Genomic DNA, 23,065 nt, shown 5'->3' with positions numbered 1-23,065 from the left:
TTTTTGAATTACTGCAGAGTGCAAAGCCTGGAGCAGAAAGAAGTTCTTAATTGATAATGTACCCAGTAGGGAGCTTATCCATTTAGGTATAACATTTCAGAAGCCACTGGGAGAAGGAGGGATGGGGAGTGGAGGGCGGGAGGGGTTGGGAGAAGAAAGAATGCTTTTGAAACTCTGAGTACTTAGGTGAAAAATGATGCCATATATTTGGCATATGTCTCTTCCTGAACCTGTTTTTAAAAAGGGAACAATATACAATAAAAGATTTGGAATAATGTCACAACGTATTAAAACCACACGTAAAATACCGAGAAAATGCAGGGAATTAAAACCATAAAGGCTCATTTCTTGTTAGGACAAATACCTTCTCCAAAATATATCTGAAAATCATCAGGAACTCAACAGAGACAGTGAATTCAATGATCCACTGAATCAAAGAGGCTGCAGTGATTACTTTTAACTAATTCTTTGTTTAGATTAAATTGAACAAACAGCCTTCCTAGGCAGTTTTGATATTGGACTATTTTTTCACTAGAAGAACATAGACTAATCGATAACTCTTATTTAAGTTATTAGGACTGCTTGAGAAATTTACATAATCAAAGGAAAGACCTCCGGAATTTGAAGAGCTGTGCCACTAATAATAGCCACACATGTAACTGTTTAACAAAGTACACCACATGGGTGCATTAAACTGTCTGACATAAATCAATACATATTTGGTAGTCATTGGTTAGTTCTTTTAAACACTCCTGGCTAACCTTCCATATCTTCCTATGTCCACATTCCAATAAAGGAGGCTATTACTGACTTAAAGGCCATTTGAATCAAATAGTAGGCCATTCTGCCATTTTTTTGCAACTTTTTAAGAGTCCCAATAAAACCACAAATACATGTATTCATGTACATTATTCAATCAGAAATAAGTGCATTTTCCTTTTTTTATGTTCCAATACTAGGAGAATAGAAAGTTTTTAAGTCATCTCAGGAACTGAAGCAGAATTCTTTTCTGGTGTGACACAGGAAAAATAAAAAGAGCAAAATTGAGCTTTTGATGCTTCAGGCATTCATAGATTAATGAGAATATGAGTACTTGCCACTATAAGGGAGCTCTGCATTTAATATTATCTCCCATTTCTGACGGTGGTACTTACAGGTTGATCGTGATGCCAAAAACATGAAAACTTTATTGTTTTCAGGGACTATTTGTATCCATTAGGGTACATAAATTGAAGACTTCACAATAAAATGATGCAAACTAGAAAGTTGCTTATTTCTCTCTTTGCTGATAGTCCCGAGGCAGATGAGCTGACCAGGGCAAGTAGACAGCTGTGATTCACAGTCATGCAGGGACCCAGGTTCCTCGCATCTTTGGATTATACCCTCCCTTAGGGTGGCTCATCACCACCATTTCTGTGCTCCAACCACCAGGAGGCAAAAGATGAAGTACAGGGCAAGCTGAAGCTGATTCCTTTTAAAGTTATGACGATATTGAACTTCACCTGAGCCCCGTGATCCTGGAAAACAGCAGTGGTTAAAGAACAACCCCCCCACCCCCACCCCCTTTGTGTTCTGGGAAACAGCTTCTGGCAGAGAACGACCCTTACTTAGATAAGACTCAGGGATGCCCCTCTCGTTTACATATGACAAGGCCAGACACCGACCCTTCAAATTCCCATTCTTTGCTTTCCAAATGATTAGCTGAATTGTTTTGTCTCCACTGATCAATGGGAACAAAATGCTTATTAGCCAAGCTTTGATTAAGATTTTCTCTGTCCCCAGGGCTCCTGAACTTTGGCCTGCCCTCAGCCTGAGGCAGCATACAGCCTCTTCTTAAGGGTCTCTCTCAGCAAATAGGCTGGCTGCAGGGCAAAATGTTTTTTGACCAATTGTCTGACCTTGACACATTTTCATCTGATTTCTCTACACCCAGTTCTTTCTAGCCTTCTTTACTCCTCTCTGTGGAGGAAACTCATGTTGCCTGACACTTGCAGATCTCCTGGTCAGAGTGTCCTCTTACTATGATCTTCCTCCCGAACCCTTTGCAATAATCTTTTCGAAAAGAGTCTAGATTTGTTATTTCCACTGGTTGGAACCTGGCTGCAAAGAGGGCAGGGAAGTGTAGTGTCTAGCTGAACAGCTAAACCCAGCTACAACTTGGGGGTTCTGTTATGAAAAAGAAGAAGGGGATAATAGATATTAGAGGACAATTCCCAATATCTGCCATGCTCTTCATAAAGTCAGCCACAATTGGTAGTTCTACAATCTCTTCTCTCAGACTGTCTGATAGTTTTGCTCAAAATAGATGACCTAGAATCTAGCTGTCCTGTGCCACCTTGGTTTTCCCTCAGTTTTGCTGAACTCCTCTGCTGTATTTCTGAAAATGTGTCAAGATGGTCTTCCTTCCAGGCAAAATGCTTCTCCAATTCACCCTAGGACTTAACCTAATCCAACTTTGGAAAATGTATTTTCGTGGAAAGAGAAAGGCTTTATTTAGCAGGACCACTGTATATGATTGTACAGGTTGAACTGCCTATCAGGCCATCCTGGTCTTTAGAAATGGATGATATATAATCCTGGTTCTGTCAGTTACTACCTTACTGGCTGAGGACCTCGAAACAAGGAATGTGACCTCACGAGGATTTGTTTCCTTATCAAAAAATCAAGAATATTTAAGACCTACCTTGTAGAATTACTGCAATAATTAGAGATAAAATTCATAAAGCATCTAGTATAGTGCCTAGCCATTGGCATATGCTCAATAAACGGTGGATGCCATATTAACTATTGGATCAAGCTTTGCTTTGGAATTCTCCAATCACATCTTGTCTTCCAGATGCTTCCTCATTTCTGTTGCTCACCCTAGTCTGGTTCCAGTCTGGTCCCAGAGGAGTCTTGCCAGGCAGCATACCCTGGTGCTGTTTTCAGTGGTTTGCTCTTCCTCTTCTCTGCTGTCAGAATTGCCTAATCTGTGTTTCATTACTTTAAGGATTAGTTTTCTGGCTTTAGACATAGAATCCCCTTTAAAAAAGCAATTCTGGGACTACAACAGATAAGGTGACTTGGATCTTTGGTTGTTTCAAACTGTATCATGCTGAGCTATTGGACATTGAAATTACCCTGTGATATCTTCTCAACTATTCTCCTGTTACCTATTTTCTGTGCATATGAATTGCATTGCTTTCCCTTGTTGAGAAAAATCCCACAAAGGTGTTTAAGTAGCCGGAATAAATTACTTACCTTGGAAGCCTGCATTTTGATGAGATATGCATCAAGTGGTGATTGAGATTAGTTACAGAATCTACTCCTTGACAGGGAGAACCAGAGTCACTCACACTCTTTCGTGGCTGAGGAGTGTTTGTGGGTGAATGCACCTGCATTCTTATTTCAGGTATATAGGGTTTTTAAATTCAGATTTTCAAGTCATACTGTGTGCTTCCTTGGATGTTCTTTTGGTAGAAATCTTTAAAAGCTTTAAAATTCTGGCAGTATGGGGCGCCTGGGTGGCGCAGTCGGTTAAGCGTCCGACTTCAGCCAGGTCACGATCTCGCGGTCGGGGAGTTCGAGCCCCGCGTCAGGCTCTGGGCTGATGGCTCAGAGCCTGGAGCCTGTTTCCGATTCTGTGTCTCCCTCTCTCTCTGCCCCTCCCCCGTTCATGCTCTGTCTCTCTCTGTCCCAAAAATAAATAAACGTTGAAAAAAAAAATTAAAAAAAAATAAAATTCTGGCAGTAGATTAGCTGTTTTTCTGAGAATAATCTTTACTCTTTGAGTTCTTACCAAATTCAGCCTTAATAATTATGTAACCAAGTATTCCATACCATCTGTTGGTGTTGTTTACAAGGGAATGAAAGTAAGTACATAAGAATTTGAAACAACAACAAAAAAAATCACTTTGAAAATAATTACTATAAGTTAGGTACGGAGTTCTTGAAGCTTTCAGGTAAGGCAAAAAGCAAATTTCATATAGAGGAGGATTTATAATTTTTGCTGCACTAAATGAGATTAAAACTAGACTCCACGTATTACCAGCATCTTAGCTTGGTGCTAAAAAGGAAAGTTTTCCTGATGATGAAGCATTTTTACCTTTCCCTAAGTCTTTCTGCAGGATTTGAGGAATAGTGGCAGAAATGGGGGAATGTGTTGTACGTTTCTGAAAAAGTGGCTAGAGAATAACTAAACAATTGTAAGAAAATATTTAAGGGTAATATCTACAAGTATTTTTCTGCCATATCCTCTTTTGGAGAGTCTACAGGCTGATTGGTGATATTACAGGTATGAATATCAACAGGAAGAAATTCATGCCACCACCACCACATCTCCCTCCACCAGTCAATACCATGGTGAGAGTTGATTTTACTATTTTTATAGTATATTTCAAATTCTTCTTTCTCTCTTGCAACCCTGCCATTCAGTCCAAGTGGCCATCACCTGCTTCCTGGATTATTGTGATAGCATCCGAACTTCTCTATCTACTTCTTTTGCATTTTTCCAAGTTGTTACATGATAGCCCAAGTAATTTTCTTCTTTAAAAACAAATATTGTTTAATTAATTATTAATTTACCATCTGTCGACATTTCTTTCTTTTTTTAAAAATTTTTTTTCTTATTTATTTTTGAGAGAGAGAGAGAAAGCATGAACAGGGGAAGGGCAGAGAGAGAGAGAGAGACAGAGGATCCAAAAAGGGCTCTGCACTGACAGCAGTGAGCCCATATGGGGTTCAGACTTGGGAACTGTGAGATTATGACCAGAGCCAAAGTGGGATGCTCAACTGACGGAGCCACCCAGGCGCCCCCCAAGTAATTTTCTAAAAATAGAAATTAGGAGCACCTGGGTGGCTCAGTGGGTACGCATATGACTTTGGCTCAGGTCATGATCTAGTGGTCTGTGAGTTACAGCCCTGCATGGGACTCTCTGCTGACGGCTCAGAGTCTGGAGCCTGCTTCAGATTCTGTGTCTCCCTCTTACTCTGCTCCTCCCCTGCTCATGCACTCTCTCTCTCTCTGACTCTCTCTCTCAAAAATAAATAAACATTAAAAAAAAAAATTAAATCATGCCACTCTGCTTTTTAAAACTCCTCAATAGTTTTCCTATTGCACTGAGAGTAAAATCCAAACTTCTTCCCATGCCCTTCAAGATTCTGCCTTTTCTGTGTTCTGAAGATCTTTCAGCCTTATCACTGCTTCCTATTGAGCATCCTCCAGACCCATGGCCTTCTTCATGGCTATAGATTTGCCAAGAGGCTTTCTGCTCAGCCTCTGTTTCCGGTCTTCTTCCACTTGTCAGCCGACATTTTTCTCATCTGCTCGGTTGCAGTTTAAAGACGACCACCTCCAGGAAGCCTTCCCTGATTACCCCATCTAAAGTAGGTCCTCCTTTCTCCGGTGTTCTCTATCACAGCACCTTGGCTTCTTCTTAGTTTTTGTCACTAGTTGTGACTTAAAGTCCATGCTGCTAACCACTATGCTATGCTGATGTCCGTACATCCTGAAAATGCTTACTAAGAATACAAAGTGAACAAAACTACTGAGAAGTAAGGAGCAATAGTAGTAATAGTACTTTGTTTCAAATGTATAAACTCTTCCGCATTTAAAACATTGATAGATGAAATTACCGGGGGCTATTTATAAAGCCGACTGGAATCCCCACGTGTGCAGTCCAAAGGGCCCACAGAGTATGGAGACGACCCAGAGTGTGTGCGCAGCGGTTGATGGGAGCAGAGCAGGCGGCGGAGAAGATGATGGACGGGACTTGGAGAAGCCTCTGACTCAGCTTGCTTTGCTACTGGAGGGGAGACAATGGCTGTCCTAACAAACGACAAGGCTGCTTTTAGTGTGACAGGAGCAGAGCTGAAATCAGGTTTTCAGTCTACTTTTGAGGAAAGTAATGGTAATGTTTATGTTACAAATGTTTGTAGGCTCTGTGGAGAAAATGTCCTTTCAAGCCATTTGAAAATGTTCCATGGATCTCTGTTGTTCTGGTGATGCAATGGCACAGCTGTAGAATAGATTTGTAAAGGGAAAACGAAATCCAAGTCCTAATGCTTTCAGCCTGGTTTATCAGTCTGATTTATTGTTCTTTCAAAACATGGAGGGGTTCTTGGAGAGTTAGAAAATGTGAAACCATTTAGAGTTTGCTCCAGCCTTTGGGTTTTCATCGGGTTGAATATTAGAATATTCTGATTAGAATATTTAGAATACACAATCACATGAAAGCATGAAGAGCTCTTCTCAGTTTATCTGTATCAAAGCAGCAACTTTAGAGGTTTTCTTTAAAAAGAATCACAGACTTATTAAATAGCAGAAAGTTTTGTTTGAGCAAAAGCTCAAGGTACTTGAAATTATACTTTTCCATGTATCCCTAAAAATCTCGGAAAAAATATTGTTTTGGTCAATCATTTGATTATCTGCTTTTAAACTCCATTTATTGCATTAAGGTCGAGAATGCGTTGTACAAAAGCACACATTGCAATTAAATTTATTTCAACACCTCCCGTTAGGTGTTTATTTGCAGACAGAAATGGGATATTTCAGATACTGATTGGACTGATTAATGGCGCTCATCAGGAAGAACCAAGGGATCATAATTAAACACCAAAACTACATGGTCTGTTGGTTTTATGTGTGTAAATTATGCATGAGTTTGGCATTTATATTTCATGGAAAAATTACAGTGCTGTTTCCTCAATGCAGTTTCTACATAACGAATACAATACGTGTGTGAATGTGAATATGAATTTACAGCCTCTGATGTGCTACTTTTTTTTTTAATAAGCAAAAATTTCAAACAAAGATTCAATGGTCTCAGCTTAAGAACATACAAGACTCCATCTGCTCTCTCTACTCTATTGGTTCTTACAAAATAGCCAAACTATTTAACAGAAAAATCAATCTAGACACTGTTACCTTTTGTATCAATTGTGGATTTCATAGGCTACAGAGACACCCCAAGTCGGGTAAAAATAGATTTGGGGGTACAATAGTTCTGATTTTTCCAGGTAAAGGCATGGAAAATAAAACCGTCATCCCTATTGTTTCATGAAAACCTAGGAAGGACATAATCACAAAAATCAAAATTAAATGAATCCGTCTTTATTAAGAAATCTCCATATTGTCCTTGTTTTTGTTACCTCATTTCCAAGCACTAACATTTATTATTCACAGCATGGCACCAACCTATGAAACAATTTTTGGAAATTTTTCATCACGGGTCAGTAACCCTAACTTCCTAGGTAGCATTTGCACATTGTTGGCAATTGGTAACACAGAGCCATAGCACTAGCCTCTTGGGATATGAGTTCTAGGCTAGCTATTAAGAAAAACATGATAAACCTATTTCTTAGTTTCTGTTATATGACCTTCTAATGTGCTGACCAGGCCTGAGCCACAGCAACCTTCTTCCAGCTTGTAGAATATTCAAGTCCTTTCCTGCTTCAGAGTCCCATACTGTTGTTCCTGTCCACACCCATCTCTCCAGCCTTCTTCACCTGGTTAATATCAGCTTATCCCCTTAGGACTCAGTTTAAATATTTATCAGAGAAACCATCCCAGACCACACATCACAGTTAGGTTTCCTTGTTAGGTATTCTCACAAAACATGTAGCCTTCCTCTGATGCACTTAACAAAAAAAATTCTTTTTTATTGTTTGTTTATTTTTGAAAGACAGAGTGCAAGTGGGGGAGGGGCAGAGAGAGAGGGAGACACAGAATCTGCAGCAATCTCCAGGCTCTGAGCTGTCAGCACAGAGCCCGATGCAGGGTTTAAACACACGAACCGCGACATCATGACCTGAGCTGAAGTCGGACGCTTAAGTGACAGAGCCACCCAGACGCCCCATCCCCTGATGCACTTAATACAATTAATGGACTATAAGATCCCTGAAAGTATAGTGCAGCCATCTGCATATCTTTGTTTTCTCACTACCCAGCTTGTCATATAGCTGATGATCTAGAGACACTTGATAAATGATAAAAAATGATAACAAAATGATAATAGCAATTACTTTTATTATTCACTGAGTGTAGACTTTGTTTCAGGTACTTTATATGTAATCATTGTCTCTCATCTTTACAATAAGCCTGGGAGGTATTTCTTTCTGTTCTTGTTATGTGAACAAAGAAATGGAGATCCACAGGTTCAGTCTTTTGTCCACGGTTGCCCAGCTAGTAAACAACAGAGCCAGAGTTTTACCCGAATATGTCCTGTTTTAGAGCTTCATGATCTTGGCTCTATAAAGCTAATGTACGCTTTTAGTGAAGAACAAGGAATTACTGATACACAAAATAAGTTAATTAAAAAATTTTTCAACTGATTATTACATAAAAGCATTTATCAGTTGCTTTGGTTATCTGTTGCTGCATTAAAAATACAACCCAAGCCCTTAATGCTTTAACATAGCCAACAGTCATTTATTGGCTTATAATTCTGCATTTGGAGCAGGGTTTGATGGGGTCATTTTTTCTGCTCCACATGGCATCAGTTCTGGTGGCTTAATTGTGGCTGAAGGATCTAGTTCCAAGAAAGCTTACTCCTATGGTGGCAAGTTGATAGTTCCTAGGAACTCAGTTGGAGCTGTGAGCCAAGGTCTTGATGGTCCTCCACGTGGCCTCTCTGTGGGACTAGGTTGGGCTTCTCAGGACATGGTCACTGCATTCTGAGAAGGAGTGTCCTAAGAGTAAGCATTCCAAGAGAATAACTCCATATGCAAACCTCTATTTTAATCATGCCTATGAGTGTACTCTTGGCCAAAGCTAGTCAAATAGCCAATCTCAAAGTCAGGGTCAGAGGGGACTGTGCAAGGAGTCATAGTTCACTGTGGGCCACTAAAGAAGCAATCTATTACACTGCTATTTAATGAAGAATGGTAAGAACAAAGATCTATTTGGTCTCATCTATTTTTAGTCTTTGTAAAAATGTGAAACAATGGCTACTCATAGACAATCACTTCCCGAATGACTACTCTTCTGAGTAAAAGCACAGTCATCTCTATATTAGTCAGGATAGGCTAGGTGTCTAGCAGGAGTAACAACCCCGAATAATTAACTCAATGCAACACAAGTTTATTTCTTCCTTTTGCTGCATTCCCAGTGCAAGACAGGAAGGAAGCTCTGCTCATTTTAGTTCCTTAGTGACATGAGCTGATGAAAGATTGATCTTGACAAGTACCTTCACAATTACCTGAGCAAAAGGGAGATAATGTGGTGAATTACGCACTGGCCTTTAAAGCTTCGGATGGAAATGGCATATGTCACTTTCTTCACATTTTATTGGCCAAAGCAAGTCATGTGGCCACACATAATTTCAGACAGAGTGAGGAAGTACAATCCTCTTTATGTTCAAAAGGGGGATAGCTAGACATATTTGGTGAACAGCACTGCTATGGGTTGAATTTTGTACCCCCCAAATTCTCATGTTGAAATCTTAACCCCCAATATCTGAGAATGTGACCTTATTTGGAAATAGGGTCAATGCAGATAATTAGTTAAGATGATGTCACATTGAGAGTAGAGTGGGGCCCTAATCTGTAGTGATTGGTTTTCTTATAAAAAGGGGAAATTTGAACACAGACACACACATAGGGAGAAAACTATATGAAGATGAAGGCAGAGATCAAGGTCAACCAACCAGAGCCAAGGGCCATCAGTTGCTGACAAGCCACCAAAAGCTGAGAGAAAGGCATGGAACAGATTGTCCCTCACAGCCCTTGGAAGAAACCAATTCTGCAGATTCCTTGATCTACCTGTAGCCTACAGAACTGTTAGACAATATAGTTCTGTTTTTCTAAGCCTCTCAGTTTTTGATACTTTGTTACAATAGCCACAGGAAACTACTACAAGCACTAGTGATTAACATAATCGCTAACATCTCTTCTATTTTCTTTTTATAATACTAATTCACTCTTATGAGTTTTCCTTTCTGTTCTCCTCCTGTAGGTACTGTGTATGAACAACCTGTTTTTCCAATTCAAGACTTTGAAGTCGTTGGCAACGCCTGTTTCTCTTTTGCTTCTAATTAGAGCCAATTTCTGAAAATATTCCCCCACAGTATTGCTTGCTTATTTTTCTTTCTTTTCTAGTCTAAGCCTCCTTGTGTCTTGCATAGCAGAGTGATAAGTTTCAAATTCATTTCTTGGTCTCAAGTCGTGTCCTGCTTCTATTTACATCACATGTAGCTTTCAGGATGGCCTTCTCTGAACACCAATTTAATTTCTGTACTTGGTTTAACATGCCCTATTATTTCGTACTCTAGCTTTTGCATCTCTGGACTTATTACCTCATAGCTTCTCTTCCTCTATAACTTCTTTCTCAATTTTCATTATGATTAGCTGTCATCTGTCTAATGCAGCTGAATACACCTGATGGTTGCCCATTACTACACTCATCTTTGTAATTTTATCTCAGTGCTTTTGTCTGACATTTTCTACATGGAATGTTCACCCCAGTAATTCATGTCTTTCTTTCCTGATTATCTCAGAAATCACCCCGCCAGGAAAACTTAATGGATAGCACCATCCATACTACTCTTGACATTTTCAGCAGTTATTTAGTTTACATTATAATTATTCTCATTTTGATCAAGGCATTGTGCTAAATAGTCTATATGAATTATTTAGTAGAATTCTCTTGCCTCTGTGATAGAGTATTATTCATATTTTTTAGATAAAGTTTCAGTGAGATTAAAACCCAGTGAATTTTTTTATAACTAGTGAGAATGATCATGATTTCAAAAATCACTTTAAGTATAATTTACATAAAACAAATGCACCAATTTTAACAGTACAATCTGATGAGCTTTGAAGTATGTGCATGAGTGTTTATATTCCCTAAAATCATCACACTGAACAAGATAGAGAATATTTTCATAATATTCTCAAAGCCTTTCTCATAATGCTTTGTGGTCAGTTCTCTATCCCCAGGCTCAATAATCTGATTTCTGTCACTATAGATTAGTTTTGCTTATTCTAGAACTTCATATAAATGGAACCCAATAGTATATTCACTTTGGTTTTCACTCAGCTTTATGGTTTTAAGATTCATTCATGTTGTGTATGTGTATTAGTAGTTCTTTCCTTTCAATGCTGAGTAATATTCCATTGTATGGATACACTATAATTTCTTTACCATTCACCTGTTGATATTCTTTTGTTTCCATTTTTTCACTATTTTAAACACAGCTAGTATGAAAATTTTTGTAGAGGTTTATGTTCATTTTTTTCATGGGAAAACATCTAGGAGTAAGAAATGCTGGGTTATATAATAAGTATACATTTAACTGATAAGAAACTACCTGACTAGGGTCACCTGGGTGGCTCAGCTGGTTAAGTGTCCAACTCTTGATTTTGGCTCAGGTCATGATCACATGGTTCATGGGATGGAGCCCTGCTGATAGCACAGAGCCTGCTTGGGCTTCTCTCTCCCTTTCTCTCTGCCCCTTCTTGACTCATGCTTGTGGGCTCTCTCTTTCTCTCAAAATAAAGAAATAAAAACTTAAAAAAAAACAACTGGCCAACTGTTTTTCAAGGTGGTTATACTGTTTCACATTCCCACTAATAGTATAACAAAGTTCTGTTTGTTTCCTATTCTTTTTTATTTTATTTTATTTTTTTAACGTTTATTTATTTTTGAGACAGAGAGAGACAGAGCATGAACAGGGGAGGGGCAAAGAGAGAGGGAGACACAGAATCTGAAACAGGCTCCAGGCTCTGAGCTGTGAGCACAGAGCCCAACGTGGGGCTCGAACTCACGGACTGTGAGATCATGACCTGAGCCGAAGTCGGATGCTTAACTGACCAAGCCATCAGGCACCCCTGTTTGTTTCCTATTCTTGTCAACACTTGGCATTGTCAATCTTTTTAATTTTTAGCTGTCCTGTAGTGCGTATGCAGTGATATATCTCATTATAGTTTTATTTTTCATTTCCCTGATGGCTAATGATGTAGGGAATTGTTTCATGTGCTTTTGGACCATTTCTATATCTTCTGAGGAGTTTCTGTTTAAATATTTGGCCCATTAAAAAAGAGCAAAATATTTTAATTTTGTTGAAGTCTAATTATTTATTTATTTTCCTCTTATAGGTAGTGTTTGTGTGTGTGTGTGTGTGTGTGTCTTATCTAAGAAAAATTTACCTTTCTCAACATCATAAAGAGATCTAGTAAATTGTGTCTTTCAAGAAATTTGTTGATTTTATCTAAGTTTTCTAATTTATTGGTATAAGTTTTCTTAGAATACCTTCTTAATATTGTCAACAACTGGAAAGAGCTGACATTTTACTCTACTTGGCAGTTAATGAATTTGTCTGTTCCAGTTTCATGGATACTGGCAAAAGACACAAGACTCTTGGATCAGAGATGAAAGATAGTTTACTACTAATAGCAATAGCAGTAATTATAGTATTAGCATTTCTTCTTCCCCAAACTCTAGTTCCCACAAGGTGATAGGATGAAGGCCATAGGACACCTGCACATGCAGTGGGTTGTATTACGGAAACAAATGCTAAATTTAGGGAAGCTAAATTTTTCATGAGAGGCAATCATACCTGCCCTTTGTTCTAGAGGGAGTCACTATCTATAAATTCCAAGGCTGTAAGCAAGCCTGATAACAGTATCAGAATCATCATTAAAGAGTCCCTTAGCTAGCATGAAGGGTGCTAATTTAATATATTTAATAAGTACTCATATAGCATTTATTTGTCAGCCACTGATCTTAGCATTTTGTAAACGTCAACTCATTTTTAAAAAAATTTTTTTAACGTTTATTTATTTTTGAGACAGAGAGAGAGCGTGAATAGGGGAGGGGCAGAGAGAGAGGGAGACACTGAATCTGAAGCAGGCTCCAGGCTCTGAGCGGTCAGCACAGAGCCCGACGCGGGGCTCGAACTCACAAACTGCGAGATCACGACCTGAGCCGAAGTTGGACGCTTAACCAACCAAGCCACCCAGGCGCCCCAAACGTCAACTCATTTAATTCCCATAATGACGCAACTAGGTAGGCATAATTAGCATCTCTATTTCACTGATGAGGAAAAAGAGGCAGAGAGTTTGAACAACTTGTTCAAGGTTATGTGCCTGGTAGAAATTGGCACAGCCAGATTTGAACCCAGATAATCTGACTCCAAAGCACACGTTCTACATCATTATACTATTTCTGCTAGAAATATTTTTTTATCAGTGAAATAAGTGTTATGTTTATTAATTAGAAATAATATGCAATACATGTATAAATGTTGCATAACAATATTGCATCATAATGTTACATATTGATAAGCATTTCAGAGTCCATCAGCCTAAAAGTCTTTGAAAAAGCACTCAGGCCAAGGATTCCATTTGGTTCAGCATTCTATCACTTAATGGAAGATTCTGTTGTCTGATCCAAGTAGAAGATTAGCTGGTTCTGTTGCTAAAATATTTTCACATCTACCATGGCTGCAAGACATATGTTTTGAGTCCCTAAAGGACTTTAAGAAGCTCAGATTGTATGGCATTTTTAGTGACTGCCTACTAATAAAAATTTGTATGTGTCACAATATTTGGTCTGAGATTTGTTTTCATTATAACATCCTACCTATTAAAAGGACTGCAGATAGAATTTTCATCAACTGGTAATTGCTAGGTATTATAGACATCTGCCAAAAAAACAAAACAAAACAAAAAACCCAAACAAACAAAAAACAGAGAATTTTGAAAATCTTAATTGGTTTAGGTCAGTTAGTGATGCCAGGCTTGTCTGACTCCAAAGACCTCTGCTTTTGCTCTGATTATATCTAGGTTATAATTCTCCATTCTGGTCTCCCTTTAGAAAAAGACAACTTATTTATTTTGTTTTTGAAAAGGTGATACAAACACATGGCAAAAATTTCAAGTTGTACAAATGGCAAATAATGCAAAGAAGATGTCCTATCCTCTCCTATCTTACAGTTTTCCTCTGCAGAGGAAACCATTGTCATTATGTATTCTAGAATCAACTAGCTAACAAAAGAAATTTATAAGCTAAGATGGCCTCTTAACTGGGAATTAGTAATTAAATAATTCTTTATTATACTTTATGTGTGATTTTATATTCCCAAATAAATTTTGAGTTCATTAATGGAAGATACTTATTTCTTTTCTTCTTTTTAAAAATTTTCCATACAGCTTAATGTAGTTTCTGAACAAGAAAACTCTCAGTAAATACATACTGCTGTTTTCTATTTGGATAGGATACATAATCAAAGGAAGAGAGCTGGATCAAGTTAAGGGTGATATTTTGGTGTCCAAATATCTAAAAATTTTAGACTCTTAAGTGAACTCTCTCTCTCTCTCTCTCTCACACACACACACACACACACACCACACAAATGGTTAACTTTGATTAAAAAGGACAATGATTTACCCACTTCTGACTACATACCAAATATCCCCAAGTTTTAAAGGCCGTGTTAGCTTAAAAGTTTATTTTGTTAGCTAGTTGATTTCCCACCCACACAATCCCTAAAACTCTCCAGTAGTTCCTGTGATTCACCTGTGTTCATAAATCCCTCTCAGGCTATTCCATTTAAGCATCCTTGTTGAGAGCTGCTGGTCTCAAGGTGCTTTTGAGCGGCCTGTGTGGGAATGCTGCTTCTCTAGTCAGCATACTTTGTCACAATGCTCCCAGAGCTGCAAAATCTCCAAACTGCCAGATACTACCGATTCCTCTCCATTTTTACCAGCACACCAGAGCCATGCTGGGTTATTGGCAGAAATGACGAAATGCCTTCTCCCTACCTCTGTTTTGGCACCAATCTCATGAAGGTTCTTGGCAAATGGCCACTCCAGGCTTTCTCTGCAGCCCTTTTCCCTGATGCTTCAGACTGAGTCCTTAGGTCAAACTGTAACGTGGACTAGAAACTGTCCTCTGCATTTGTTCCTCTCTGGACCCATGAATCCACACATCAAACTGTTCTTTTCTGTCCTCATTTTCCATCTGGCTCCTACAAATGGATACTGAAGCAGGGTGGGGTAGGGTCAGTGCTGCCAACCCAACACACCAATGTCAGCCACGTAACATTTATTCCACGTACTTAATGGGAATACAGAACATGGTTTACCAAAATGTCTGACAAAATATAAGGCTTCACATGCTATTTGATGACATTTAGAACTCTATATTTTGGGGTATCTCTATAACATCAGCATTTCTCTTAATGTTTTTCAAGTGGAGAATCTTTGAGCACTGGATTATAAATAACTGTATTTTGGTAGTTCACATATTAAGTATTATGCTGAAATCCATGAAGACATAGTCTGAATACTGATTTGATAGAAATGCTCCATTGCTTTTACTAGAGCTGAGCCAAATTCATTAACAGCCTCAATTCATTAGGAGGCACTATTAATTCAAGGAAAATTAAAAAAAAGATTAAATTCTTTTATTGTGTTTTATAAAGCATCACACGTTAATCAGAATTTAGTATATTTGGTTTTAAGACTCCTGCCATTTCATCTATGAATCTTTACAGAGGACACAGTTATTAGTTTACTTACCAAATATTTATTTGTGCTAGTCACTGTGTTGAGTTTTGTGAGACTGTGTGAATTACAGAATGGTTTTTTTTTTTTTTAATCTTTGCTTATTTATTTTTTTGGCAGGGAGCAAAAGTGGGGGAGGGGCAGAGAGAGAGGGAGAGGGAGACACAGAATCTGAAGCTGGCTCCAGGCTCTGAGCTGTCGACCCGGAGCTCAACACGGGGCTTGAACCCATGAACTGTGAGATCATGACCTGAACCAAAGTCAAATGCTTAACAGACTGAGTCACCCAGGTGCCCCTTCAAGATAGCTTTTTAAAATCCTCGCCCTTTCCAATGAATCAGAGCTCTGCAATCAGCTAAAAATGCTTCATCTGGTTCTGGTCAGAGTGAGGCAGTCCTCCTCTGTTCCTTCTTTCTGCACACAAAATACAGGCTGAGGGGATGTACAAGTGAAATTAGAGAGGAGAGGCGAGTGGGTGAGGAATCACAGGAGGAAGAGAGAAAGGGACAAGGACAGGAAAGAGACTTCTTGACATTCCTCTGAGCTGGACTCAACAGGGACTGGCTGTGACTGCAGGGAAAGGTAAAGAGCTCTTTCCACCATCTTTAGAAGTTGGGTTTATCCTTGCCCTTCCCTCAATAACATTTATTTTTGGGGAACTGTGCTTATAAGCTGAGGTGATGCTAAGCGATCTTGGGGTCTTCAGAGTCCTCACAACCTCCATCAGAATCCTAAAGCCACTTAAGCAACCTAAGTGAAAATAGTGTGCTAACCATGCAAATGCTACTTCCAGCAGTCTCTCATGTCCTTCCTGCCCCTGCAGCCAGATTTCTAAAACTTTCTTCACAGAAATTCTAGAACCTACTGCTTCCTGCCCTTCTAGCACTTAATGGCATCACTAAAAGATTACACTGTATGAATAAAACACAATCTCTTGTTTTTTTGGAACATACAATTTAGAAAAAGAAAAGGACTTTGGGGCGCCTGTCTGGCTCAGTCAGTAGAACATGTGACTCTTAATCTCGAAGGGAGTTTGCGTTGGGGTGGAGCTTACCTAAAACAAACAAACAAAGCAACAACAACAACAAAGAAGAAAATGGCTTTACACAAGTAACTAAAATAAAATCGGAAGATAACCCTTGTTAATTACCGTGATGTGCTTGGGAACAGTGTTGAAAAAGAAGGTAGGGTTTTGAAAGATGTTGCGAGCTTGACTGATTTTGAAGTATGGGTCAGGGTAAAGGAAGAATTAAAACAACTCTGAAATTTTTCAGGTTGATCTGAGAGCTAGTGGTATTGTTCATAGAACTAGGTCACGTGGAGTTGGTGTCTGCGGGGAGAATAGGAGGATCTCCATTAGGGAAATGTTCAGTTGAAGGAGTGAAGGGACAGACTGGTGGAGATACAGGGTAAGCTTCTGAATGTTTGGGTCTGGAGATGGGAAGAGTGTTCGGAGCTAGAGGCATAGATTTGCTGTCACTGGATACAGGTGAAACCTGAAGGTCTGATGGGGTCGTGGGTGGTATTACAAACAGAGAGAGAGCAGAGAAGGGGCTGATCATTGAAACATGTTTAAGGGGATTAGGGGATGAAGAAAAGATACAAACAAAACAGAAAAGAATAACGAGCAGGAAGAGGGAAGGGATAGGCTGTGTGAAATGTGGCTGAGAAGTTAAAAAGGAGTGCTGAGTAAATTCCATTAAACTTGATGATAAGGAGGCCACTGGTGTTGCAAGAATGGGACGGAAAATTGGTGTTGGATTAAGGAGTGATGAATACAGAGAATGTAGAAGCAGTGAGTGCAAATTTCAAAAGGACCGTTGCAAGAACCAATACCTGCTTGAATGAAAATATTTAGAAGTTTGAATTATTTACATTTCAAGGCTCACCAATGGTGAGCAAGATGAGCAATGAAGCAGTTTTCAGATGCTATGAAACCATTATTATTCAAAAGGTGTTCAGATATAGTGAAACAATAATTTGTCTATTGGAAGACAGTTGGTGTCAGAATTTTTTTCTATGGCGAGAAAGGTTAACTAATCTCTATAAAGTCAAGTAGTTATCAATATATGCGGAAATTTTTTTTTAAATGAGGCAATGGTGACTTTATCCTGTATGTGCCTTATCTAAATTGCTCTGAGATCCCAAAGGTATGTGTTATGCCTTTAGGGTAAAGTAATATTATTTTTATTTTATAAGAGGGATAAAAAGGTAGTTTTGATTTTTAGTTAATTCAAATTCAGTTAACTACACTACCCGTTTTCTACTATTATATTTTAGAGAGTAGGTTTTCAAGGTCTTAATACTTATTAAGAAATAGACCTTGGTATAAATGAGGTTTTTTTTCCCCCAATACCTTATATTTCTGGAAACAATTACAAGACTAATGTAAAAGGAACTTAATTAAAAAAGGAAAAAAGTTCTAAACGTTTAGCTGCTCTTCTGTGTCTTCAAGTTGAATTGCAAATCTAACTTGATGAGAAGAATCTAATTTGTCATAATTACTTAGAAGACACTGAACATAGCTCTAGGAAAAATATAAACTAATTTAAAACACGGGAATACATATCAACCTTGTGCATAGGGAATCTTGATTTTAGTGAACTAGTTTTGGTGTTTTTAAAATTCTCGTTCTGAGTCCAGTGCTGCAATCAAGAACATGGAATTGCAGAGGGCAGGACTATTTTTCTAGGCAGACATCACATGAAGAGAAAATCTAGCTAGAAACAGTCTGAGAATTCTTTTTTTTTTAATTTTCTTTTTCAACGTTTATTTTTATTTTTGGGACAGAGAGAGACAGAGCATGAACGGGGGAGGGGCAGAGAGAGAGGGAGACACAGAATCGGAAACAGGCTCCAGGCTCTGAGCCATCAGCCCAGAGCCCGACGCGGGGCTCGAACTCACGGACCCCGAGATCGTGACCTGGCTGAAGTCGGACGCTTAGCCGACTGCGCCACCCAGGCGCCCCTGAGAATTCTTTAAGAAAAATTTAAAGCAAAAATAGCCTCACTCTCGAACTTTTAACCTGTAAGAAAGCTTAATCTTAATCTCTCTTAGTCTCTGAGTACTCAATCTTAATCTTACTCAGTACATATTACATGGACTGCATTATACCAGGTACCACAATGGAGAATAGACAATGAACACCATCATGAGTATTGCCAACAATACAAAATAGTATACAAGCAGTGTCCAAATAAATAAATGGTACAAGAAATGTGGCAGGAAAATCTTAATCTCTCTTAATCTCTCTTTTCTCTGAGGAACAGTCCAAAGTACTGAACAGATAGCAGAAATGTCATTCCCCATGAATACACAATATACAATCTATGGAATTTTGAGGATCCTAAACTACGAGACATTTGCGCATAGATGACAGATATCTTAAAATATCAATCACTGAATTATTTTTACAGGGAGGCAAGGATTGGCTTTCTCTTCCAATATGGTACTGGGCAAGAAACCTTCAGTAAGGGCATCAGATAGTTGGGTTTTGTCCCAGTTGCTCTCTTTACTACAGCGTCACCTGGCAAGATTCTTTTTTGACCATTGGTTTCTGCATGTAAAAAATGAGGAAACACATATCTCACAGGATTGTTATGAAGGTTAAATAAGACAACGGATGTGTGACTCTTGACTCAGAGATCACCTCCATATTTTCCCCCTCACATATAGAATAGACTTAGCAAGCTGTCAGGTGGAACCATATGAAATTGCTGATATTTAACATTTTTGACCCAACAAAATGACAATTTCATATGACCCAATCTAATAATCCTATTCAAGCCATACAGTCCAACTCAGATCCCAATATCCAATGTGAGATTTGAGCTGGCTTGCCCCCTAGACACAGTCATATTTTCCTGCCACAGTTCTTGTACCATTTATTTATTTGGACACTGCTTGTATACTATTTTGTATTGTTGGCAATATTTTTATATGAATGTATCTTGTTTTTTCAACTATTTTGTATATTCATTGAGGGTTTTCATTGTCTATTCTCCATTGTGGTACCTGGTATAATGCAGTCCATGTAATATTTACTGGGTAAATTTTTTCATGATGCTAATAATAATAAATAATTCATAATTATTGACTTGACTTCTCTGAGGATAAAAAATTTATACTATGCTTTCTTCCACCATTTAACCTTTTCATCCATGTGTCTAACATCAACGAAGGAGATTTCTTTGGTTTTGAGGAATCTTCTAATGATAATACATGTAACGATAATGCTGTCCTCAGTACACAAAAATGATTGCTACTGATGAATAGTTCAGCACGAGTCTTAGACTGTTGTCCTACTAAAGGTTCTAGAGCTCCAGGAATCATTATGTTCTCTCTTTATGTTCCACTTGGTTAGAGAGCTAGGGAAATTAGGATGTTAGCCAAAGTGAGATGGAGCAAAGTTAAATTAATTAGTCCATGTGGGGATTGATTCCTTGTTCTTGGTATGATTTATATTGTACTTTAATCAACAAACAAACACAAGCACCAAATAAAGCTTATTTTAGAAATGAAAATGATCTTTTTCTTTGTGATTCCAATCTCATATTTTTAGCAAGAAATAGGGAAGAGGAATCAGGGTTGTTGTATGTCCTAGAAGGCTAGAGCTGGCAGAAAGATTCTTATACAGAGTTCAGTTTGATAAAACTAGGGAAGTATGTACAAACCAAGAGCTGAGCTTCCAGGCTAAAAGAAAGGGTCTATGTGAGTCATCAAAATGAGGAACAGGGCTTAATCTAGGGCACTTCTGAAGTTTGAGGGGTCAATAAATCATATTCTTCTACTCTGGCTTCAGTTTAATTAGTAAATATGATTTGAAATGTACTCTGTGCCCAAGGCCAAAGTAGTTTCCTGCTCTTTCTCCCAGTGAATCAGACTGGCTTGGCCTAGGGCAGGCAGAGTAACCTGCAGGGCAAATTCTGTGCTCCATGGAAGAGAGGCCTGAAGCCCAAGAGCAGGTTGATTATAAGAGAATAAGAAGCACAGAGGAGGATAAACCACCTTAGAACAACTCTTCTTCTAGTCTGAGCTACTAGTCAGCTCCCTTTTCTTTCAATGTGGAGAAGCCAGTGAGAAGTAAAGAGAAGGGAAGAAATTTCTCCTTAAAATTCAGTCAACATAACAGAACCTAGTTTTAAGGCTGGCAAAACTTCACAGCTAGGGAAAGAACACTCCCCATCAACCCCATCGCCCCCCCCCCCCCAGGGGAAATGAACTTGAAGGATTGAGGAGAGATAAAATGTCAAACTGGCAAGCAGACTGGACATTTGCCAGAGAGAGGGGCTCAGCTGAAACTAGCACTTATGGCCTTCCTGAAGAATGAATGTGGATAGCTGGCCTCATAATAAGAGGCTGAGACAAAGCAGATGCCAGAAGTCTATTGAATTTTCACTTTGTTTTTTTCAGCATCCTCATGGATAATGTCTTCAGTCTTCTGCTTCTGATTGTGATGGAGTTATTGGTACAAGGCTAGTCTCATGCCATAAACAACGATGAAACCAGATAAGATATATGAGGCAATGCTCTTTAGGTTTTAGATAATGGGCAATGCAAGATTCTGATCCCTGAAAAAAGGGACACTCATAAGATGAACCCCATGATTTACCTGGATGTCTGCCTGGGAGACATTTGTGAATCATAGCACGGGATGCTGAAATTCACAGTGCTTATGCTTTGCTGAAGACACAGTGATTAGAAATCAAGACAGCAGAAGCAGTTGGAATATGTGGGTACTTTAGAGGAAAAGGCTGTGTAGAGGGGGAACCTCAGAAGTCTGTATGGAGGTTTCCCACCAGTCTTGCCTGAGGACTTGGCCACATATCTGCCCTGTGACACTACTCAAGGCTTACCCACAGACTTGAGGCTTGTAGCTATCAGGTCGAGAGCAGAATAGAGATACTATAGCTTGAACAATGTTGGGGACATTGGAATTCCAGCTCAGCCATAGTGGAGAAATCTAGTTAACATCTCACTAATATTTGATAAAATCAGGCTAAGACATCAGAAAGGTCTGTAAGGACCAATTCCTATAGTAAAGCCCATGGTACACCTGGGATAACAAGGCCAAATATCACACCTTGACAAGATCCACAGCAGAGACAGAGTTTGGAAGTTGAATTCTGCCAAGTAAGGGACGCTTGGAAAACATCCTGTTCTTTCATTGAATCCTCCCTAGCAAGCATAAAACCAAGGAAATAAGATTTTCATACAAGGCTCAAAGTAATCATCAAGTAATTCAGCTGCCTACAAAAACAAGTCAACAAGTTCAAAGAAAGATAACAGAATTCAGAATCTTTACAATGATTCATCCACAATATGCAGTGTAGAAAAAAGTTATTAAAAACTTAAAAAAAAAACTAGGAAAATGTGGCCTATCATCAAGAAAAAAGTTTAATAAAAGCCAGCTCCAAGATAGTCCATGTGTTAGATTTAGCCAACAAAGACTATAAATCAGCTATTATGGATATGTTCAAAGAATGAAAGGAAAACGTGATAGGATCTCTCAGACATCTCTCAGAAGAGAATTTTAAGATACATAAAAGAACCAAATAGAAGTTCTAGAACTTGAAACTAATTTTTCAATGAAAAATTCACTGGATAGTCTTAACAGCAGATTGGAAATTACACAAAAAAGTTTAAAGTCTTCAAAATGAAAATTCACCCAAATCAACTCTTTGATCTAAATGTCCTCCACGACTTATGCTGAAAGCTTTGGAATCACTTTGGAGGGAATTTGCTCTTTTATTAGTTGTACTCAAGCAGTCACCAGGACCCATGGATCTTTTTTTCAAAATATTTTTCATATGAGCTCTTTTCTTTTCATTTCTATTTCTACTTCCTTAGTTAGAGGGTGCCATTCTCTTGTGCCTAAATACTGGTACAGATGGATTTCCAATCCATCTAGTCTTATGCACTGCTGTAATTGTTCATTTAGTCAACAAACATTTATAAAGCACCTACTATCTTTCTGATACATATCTCTGTTCTGAATTCTTTAATAGTTCCAATTTTCCATCAATAGGAAGCTAAATTCTTCTGTCTGGATTTCAGGGTCCACTATAATCATTTCTTCTGATTTCCACTAACTATCCCAATCATATTTTTATTTGTCATAGACACCATAGCCTTTTGGCTACTCAACAATGGAACTCTTTTCTTATCTACGGGGAATCCCCTGCCTTATGAAGCAGAGCTGTCTCTGTGCTGTAGACACAGCAGATGCTAGATAATCACTTTTCCTGGCTTCTTTGCAGTGCCATCATATGTTATAGTATATGATCTAGTCTCTCTCCTTTGGATATACTTCTCCCAGACTTTAGGTCATAAGTGTCAGTGACACTCTGCAACAGTGCCCTCACAGAATGCTTGGTGATGTGTGGCACCAGTGTCAACACCTACCCAGTTCCCAGAAACATCGGTGACAGTACGTGGAGTCAACAATACAAACTGAGGTGGCTGTATCCATCAATGGCTGCAGAAGAATCTTCTAGACCAGTCTTGCATTGCAATTTTGCTTACCTCAGTCCTCTGCTACAGTTTTGGTCATTGACCTTGGCTGCTTAGCCTCTACAACTAG

Source organism: Prionailurus bengalensis, chromosome B4, assembly GCF_016509475.1.
Source record: "Prionailurus bengalensis isolate Pbe53 chromosome B4, Fcat_Pben_1.1_paternal_pri, whole genome shotgun sequence".
Classification (NCBI taxonomy): Eukaryota; Metazoa; Chordata; class Mammalia; order Carnivora; family Felidae; genus Prionailurus; species Prionailurus bengalensis.
Note: the sequence above shows the minus strand (reverse complement) of the source record.